Source organism: Anolis sagrei, chromosome 3 (genome assembly GCF_037176765.1).
Source record: "Anolis sagrei isolate rAnoSag1 chromosome 3, rAnoSag1.mat, whole genome shotgun sequence".
In the NCBI taxonomy this organism is placed as follows: domain Eukaryota; kingdom Metazoa; phylum Chordata; class Lepidosauria; order Squamata; family Dactyloidae; genus Anolis; species Anolis sagrei.
This window is the reverse complement of record NC_090023.1, coordinates 243,864,847-243,872,706: the sequence shown is the minus strand read 5'-3', so window position 1 is coordinate 243,872,706 and position 7,860 is coordinate 243,864,847.

The window sequence follows — 7,860 nt, the reverse complement described above, 5'->3', positions numbered from 1 at the left end:
ACCACATCTCAAAGCAAAACCAATTCACTTATGGATGCTCCAGCAATCTGCACATGTGCATTATGACAGGGAAAGTGGGCGGGGGATGGGACGGGATGGGACAATTCCTCCATCGCTGTGAAGCCATGGAACCAGTTTGATGTCAGCTTCTGTGGTACATTATAAGGATCAGCCAGACTTCTGACTGTTCACATGTGAAATCACTCAGCTGGTTTCACACTGACCTAAGTGGTAAATATAGACATGTCCTTTGTTTCATGCACTTAATTACTGAAAATATTGTATATAAAATTATTTTCAGGCCACATGTGTACAGTGTCCATCTCCAAGATATTTCATTGTGTATATGCAAGTCTTCTATAATTTTCAAAAGTCCAAAATACTTTTGGTCCCAAGCATTTCAGATAGGGCATTCTCAACCTGTTAGTGCAGTAGTGGGTATTTGTTTGTTGGATTCTTGTATCTCCAGATAATCAATAATGTCTGCGTGAAACCTTGCCTTCCCTATTGAAACTATAATGGATAAATCTTCCCCTTTTCCTTTTTAAATAGCTGTTGGGGAGCAAGTTAGGAGTGGACTCTCAAATCAACCCTTTCATAAAGTACATACATCACTTTTGATTCAGGGAAATACTCCTGGTCAATGAGTGGGTTGTTAAGGCTTCCCTTTCCACTGTCATCCCACCCAAATCTTAGTAGGCAATCAGAACTGGCTGTATTTTCTGGAGGATTATCACACAGTGGTTTTTATTATGATGATTATTTATGTCAGAAATATGCCGTTTTCCCTTCCTTTCATGCTTGTATTAAAGTCAAGTTCCGCTTTGTAATTACACTAATGCATTTCATTTCAGGCAAATGCATCTTTAAGGATTTCATATTATCTTTAAGCATTTCATATTATCTGTAGGAGGGATCTGGGGGAGGGGAAACGCCTTGCAGTAATGTTCTGTTTTCCTTAGATTTAAATGAAAATAGAAGACATCACTAGAGATTTGATTTGAATATTTAGAGAAAACCTTTGAGGGGGAGTTTTAAATGATGCTTACACATCATAACTATATATTATAAGGAAAACAGACTCAGTTGCTCCAATCATTCCACTGCAATTTCTACTTTTTCCCCTTTTACAAATATTATTTCATTTTTTTAAAAAAGATGTCCTTTTAAACAAAAACTTTAGGGAAGACTACTCAGTTCTCAAGAAATATTCTTTGCCAGGGAAGTGGTATCCATCGCAGTTCCTTTTTTCTCAACCTTCCTTTCTAGCTTCATTACTTATTTACAGTGGATATATTGAGCTTTGGCAAGTTCCAAATACATCATCATTATTATTATCATCGTTGTTGTTATTATTATTTAAAAGTTTCATAAATCAAAGAAAATATGACATTATCGGAGTCTCTGTGCATGAAGCAGGGCATTGTGGACAACCATACAGATTAAGCTTTTCCTTGATTTGAGTCTACTGGGAGGAGGCTGATAGCCATGAAGTGGGTGGCTTTCACAGTGTTCAACCTTATTTCTCTCACAGTTAGCAGTAGCTTACTGTCACACATTGGGGGAGCAATGCCAGCTAGCTTATAGAGTCTATCAACAGATGTGGGTTTGAGACACCCTGTGATTATTCTACATGTTTTGTTCAGTGCTATATTCACCTGCTTCATGTGGACAGACTTGTGCCAAACAGGGCAGGCATACTCAGCAGTTGAGTAAGACAAAAACAGGGCTGATGTTCTTATTAATTTTGGGTCTCTACCCCTTGCATTATCAGTAAGTTTACGCAGGATGTTATTGCATATAGCTACTTCATGATTGGTGTTCATACAGTGTTTCCTAAATGTTAGTGTTCGATCAAGGTTGAAATTTAGGATGGGAACAGTGTTTGAGCTCTTGGCCTTTCCAGGTAACTTTCAATTTCCTGTTGGCTTCATGGTTACGTAGGTGGAAAGCACACACTTGTGTTAAACAGGTAAGGCAGAACTGTGGAACTTCCATGTGAGCCACTCGTTTTTAAAATACGTATTAAATGAAATATAAGGAAACAGCCAACGCTTGGTATCCGCTGGGGTTCGGTTACATGATGTCTCATGTATATCAAAATCCATGGATGCTTACAGTTCATTGTATACAATGGCATAATAGCATAATAGATGCAGGCGAAATGTCAGGAGAGAATGCTCTAGAACATGGCCATATAGCCCGAAAAAACCTACAACAACCCGGTGATTCCAGCCGTGAAAGTCTTCGACAATACAATGGCATAATAAATTGGTGTCTCTTATATAAAATGGCAAAATCAAGTTTTGCTTTTTGGAGTAAAAGATAGTTCCACGCTTTGGGTGGTTGAACCTGCAGATATGGAGGGAGGCCTGTATATACAGTACAAGGAAATCAGAGAGAATAATTGCAGGGGAGGAAATCCTATGCACATGTTTCTGTGCCCCCGCCATATAGTAGCTGCCTATATAGTGTTGTAAGGATGACCTTTATAATAAGGGACACCTGGCAACCCTAATTGCTCTGGTTCACCTGTGAAATAATTGCTCTTTCATAGCTATTGATGCACACCAGGTGCAACAACTGATTGATTTTTGTGCTTGGCAAGCAAAAGGCAGAATACATTTTAAATTTAGACCTTTGTGTTTTCCTCTATCATAAGGACTAGAACCAAGAGTATAGTCCTTATGATAGAAGAGAATGGCTATACTTTCATTTGGCTTATGATTAAGGAAATCCATGCAGAATGGGGATTATTTATTTATTTGTTTATTTTGGACATTTGTATCCCATCCTATCTCGACCTCTGCAGAAGGACTCAGGGCGGCTAACAAACTGCACACCATGGTGCCCACAACCAAAAGCATAAATATACAATTTAAATTAAAACAGTATAAAAACATCCAAATAGTCAAACAGTCACCAATTTAAGGAGGCTCTAGCACTGAAGGTTCCAGCAGTGAGTTTCAGTTGAGTAAAGAGTAGCTAGTGGTATCCTACCAACAGAAAAGAAAGAAGGGAGGCAGGGCCTTAAAAATAGATGCCCACAGATATTGTTATATAATCTTCCTGATTTTTTCCAATGTGTGTGTTGTGTTTAGGGACTCTGCTTATTTTAACAGTGCACTTTGAACACTATTTCAAATGCAGTGGCTTCTTCTTATCTTGACAAGCTGTGATGTAAATGGTGAGAACAAGGGATTTTTTCCCCTAAACAGACAATTCTGCCTTAAGCAGGAGGTTAGGTTATATGATCTGTGGGTCCACCCCCCCCTTTCAGAGCCACCTTTCTATGAAAAGCCAGAAGAAAACTCACAATTTAATTAATCTAACCCCCAAACCATTATTCAAACAGCAGTCTCATTGCTCAATTCTGTTTTAACCATGTATTTAAAGTACAATGCCTTTAGATTAGGAGTGAAATTAAATCTTGATCGCATGTATAACCTATTATTACTCCAAATAGATTCAACATCCTGAACCTGTGTTTTTAAAACAAGCATCTTCCTCCTTTTGGTAGTAATCATTGTTGCCAAAAATTCAGGAAGATGTTTGTTTCTGTGAGATAGAGGAAATCCTTAAAAATCCAGGTAAATTCCTCCTTTAGAAATCTCTTGCTATTTTGGAGGTGATAATGTTTGGAGATTCCAGCAGTGAATTGCTTTTCTGTCTCCCTTGTTGCCATTTTCTGAGGGGCACAACTCCTCCACCATGTCACATCCAATTACCGTTGGATAAAGTTTCTTCATCGGGGGCCCATGGTGCTTTGCTATGAAATTGCAGTCACTTCAGTTGAATTGAACAACATCAATGGGCTGTTTCTATGGTTTCAGCCAGTCCATTGCTGGACACTGATGAAAAGGTGAAACTTAAGCTGGCTGCTCCTAGAGGTCACCATCTCCCCCACCCTCCACAGAGCTGTCTTCCAAGCGGATGAATCGGAGTGACAATAATTCCCTTTGCGGCCTCTGGAGTTCAAAAAAGAGAGACAGAAGAGGGGGGAGAGCTTGATATGAACACTTCCCTAGATGTTTCAAGACTGCTGCATTTAGAAATATTTCTGTATTACTTCTCATTTGAACAAATACAGAATAGTTTACATCATTGCCATGAAACAAAGATCTTAAATGGCTGAGAGAAAGCCAAACTGTGTGTTTATATTTGTGGGTATATAGATATGATTTATATCTCTCTTTCCCCCAATATGGGACCCAAAGCAGCTCACAATCTAAATTAAAAGAATATGTGATCCAAAAGTTTACAAAGTATTAAATAATCAATCCAAATAAAGCATTAATTTTAAAACATTAATATAATTTTTAAAAACATATAAAATCCTAAACATTTAAGAACAGCATAATCTACTCAAACCAATTAAAGGCCAAAGGCTCATTTGGTTTGTTGGCAAAAGGACAACAAAAAGTAGGCTAACTTGGTGTCTTGCAAGAAGTTCTTGCAGCCACCAAGGTGGTTCTCCTCATCTCTGTCCTCACCAGATGGGCCTAGGTGGGTGGAAGAAAAGAGAAAAAGTCATCCTTGAAGCAAACTCAGATGGGTTAATATGAGGAAATGCAGCTTTCCAGATAGAAGGAAAGCAGGTAAGTGTCTAAAACACAACAGCATTAGATTCTGACAAACTGCAAAGGAGATACCATTCTATTAGGTCTTTGCTATTGCATAAAAAGCCGATCTTCACATGATTTCTAAATTGTGCTTATGTTATCTAGTGCTGATGGGATTGTCAGCAAAAAAAGTCAACCCATAATGCTTGGAGCACCAGAGTTGCCTATTTCAGATGCAGGGGAAGATATTTCTTGCAAACCTAGCTCAGCAGTATTTCTGAGAAAATACATTAAGCTTTACTTCAGTCATGGGTTTAGACAAGGAGTGAAGGAAACAACATATTACTACAGTACAATGGCCAGTATCCCTTGCTGTCGACTGAATTGGCATGGGCTGAGGGTTGTTACAATCCAACAATAGACCGCAGCTAGCACAGCAGGTTGGGGTGAGCTCCTGCCATCAGCCCTAGCTTCCGCTTACTTAGCAGTTCGAAAACAGCAATGTGAGTAGTTAAATAGGTACCACCTTGGCGGGGAGGTAAAAGGCACCTCAAAAAACATGCCAGCAATTTAATTAGGAAGGCATCAATGGATGACAGGCTCTTCGACATGGAAATATGGAAGAACAGCACCTCCCCATGGCCGAGAGATGAAAAAGCCTTGCCTCTGTCTATGCACTGCTTGTCTTTGTTCTTCATTGAATGTTTGACACATGTGTACTGTAGAGTCTCGCTTATCCAAAATAAACGGGCTGACAGAACGCTGGATAAGCAAAAATGTTGGATAATAAGGAGGAATTGAGGAAAAGCCTATTAAACGTCAAATTACATTATGATTTTATAAATTAAGCACCAAAACATTAGGTTTTACAATAAATAGACAGAAAAAGCAGTTCAATACACAGTAAAATTATGTAGTAATTACTGTATTTACAAATTTAGCACCAAAACAGACAAGGGTTCTTTCTCTCATCCTGGACATTATTCTAGGGGTGGGGGGGGGGGGGGTGGGGGAGAGGCAGTCTGCATTGGATAATACAGAACATTGGATGAGCGAAGGTTGGATAAGCAAGACTCTACTGTATTCTTCTGTAATCCATTCTGAGTTCCTTTGGGGAGATAGAGAGAAACATAAATATAGTATTATTATTATTATTATTATTATTATTATTATTATTATTAGATGAGTCCAGAACAGATGAGTCCACAAGATGAGACCACAACAGACAAAATCACTCTGCTGGCTGTTGTATTGGATCACATGTCAGACACTTCCCAAGTGTCAAGGACTGTGTGATGTATTGGCGAATAATGCGTGCAGATCCCAGCAAGGTGGCCATCTGCAGCTGGCAGACGGTAATTTTGTCAGTGCCGATTGTGTTTAAGTGCAGGCCAAGGTCTTTAGGCACTGCAACCAGTGTGCTGATCACAACCGGGACCTATTATTATTATTATTATTATTATTATTATTATTATTATTACAAGTTTACTGGTCTGGTTTAGGCAAATCAAGGTCACAATCCTCCATTTGTTCTAATCTGGAAAAGACAACACCGATTCCCTGTTTTTCTCTTCTCTTGCTCTGTCCTTGGCTTACTGGAATTTATATCCTGTTAACTCTGTTACAAAAGAGGAAGGAACATATTCTTGCCTTTCCTTGTAAGTTTTGGCAAAAGCAAGCTGCTATAACCTCTTTTAGTATGTATATTCTTCCACAATAACATTGAAAGTGTGTGTCCCAGGCTTGTCCTGGTTTTCATGTGTGAAGTATATGCAGATGTTTTCCACTACTTGGGTTTTTTTCTTAACTTTTAAAAGTCTTTATTACTATTTTTAACTTGTTGTGATAATGAGATATTATTATTATTAATAATAATGATAATAATAATAATAATAATAATATATTATTATTATTATTATTATTATTATTATTATAAACACAACAAGATGAGTCCACAGCAGACACTCTTCTGGCTGTTGTATTGGATCACATGTCAGACAGTTCTCAAGTGTCTAGGACTGTGTGATGTATCGTCAAATAATGTGTGCAGATCCCAGTAAGGTGGCCTTTTGCAGCTGGCAGATGGTAATTTTGTCAGCGCCGATTGTGTTTAAGTGCAGGCCAAGGTCTTTAGGCACTGCACCCAGTGTGCCGATCACCACTCGGACCACCTTTACTGGTTTGTGCCAGAGTATTTGCAGTTTGATCTTTAAATCCTTATATTGTGTCATCTTTTCCAGTTGTTTCTCTTCAATCCTGCTGTCACCTGGGATTGCAGTATCGACAATCCATAATTTGTTTTTTAACACGATCGTGAGGTCAGGAGATTATTATTTGAAACACAACAAGATAAGTCCACAGCAGACACTCTGCTGGCTGTTGTATTGGATCACTTCCAAAGTGTCTAGAGATTATTATTATTATTATTATTATTATTATTAATGTATACCCCACTTTATCTTCTCAAAGGGGACTCAAAGCAGCTTGACATAAAAGCATTAGTATACTATTTAAAATATACAAATATGCAAACATTAAAACAGAATTAAACACAAACAGCACTTTAAAAAATTCAGTTAAAATCCATGAAAACCAATGAAAACCACAGCACTCTCTGGCTATTATGAGAAGTGCTTTGAATGTTTGGAACAGCCAAATGCAAGACAACAGGTGTACTGCTACAGGTCTTGTGTTACTTTTTATTTCTTAACCTGTCACAACCCATGAGTAAATTGATAAAACTCTACAGTATATATTCCTTTCACGCAAGAAGTGGGAAAGGGGTAGAAGCAGGATGCTTTGAAGGAGTGTTTTTATAGCTGCCTTAAAAAAACTTTTCCATTTCCCAGTGGAAAGATCTGATGTGCTTTCTTCTGTATAAAGTAGCAGTTGCACACTATCCCAAACTTTCTTGGCTCACTCTCATTGGAGGAGGATTTGAAATAGGTGAATGAAAAGCTGCTCAGTTCTTCCAGCAGACTTTGAACCAGCAAACAATAGAAGGCAGGTTGAATTGAATAGGAAGGAGAACAGGCTGCAATTCCTGGCACTGGATCGCACCAGGCCAGTCTAGAGCCGCCGAAATGAAAGGCAACCAAAGCAAAAAGCAGAGACTCTGCTGCATTTTATATCATGTGTTTTGCAAAGTTATGGTTAAGAGACCATCTTTCTGTTTGAACTGCTTGCCAGTAGCACCAGGTTATATTTCCAGGGCTATCTAAAATGGGTTTTGAGAAGTTTCTTTAGTGAACATTTATGGCTTTTTTCAGGTCATAATTCACAACCTTTGGAACAGCGT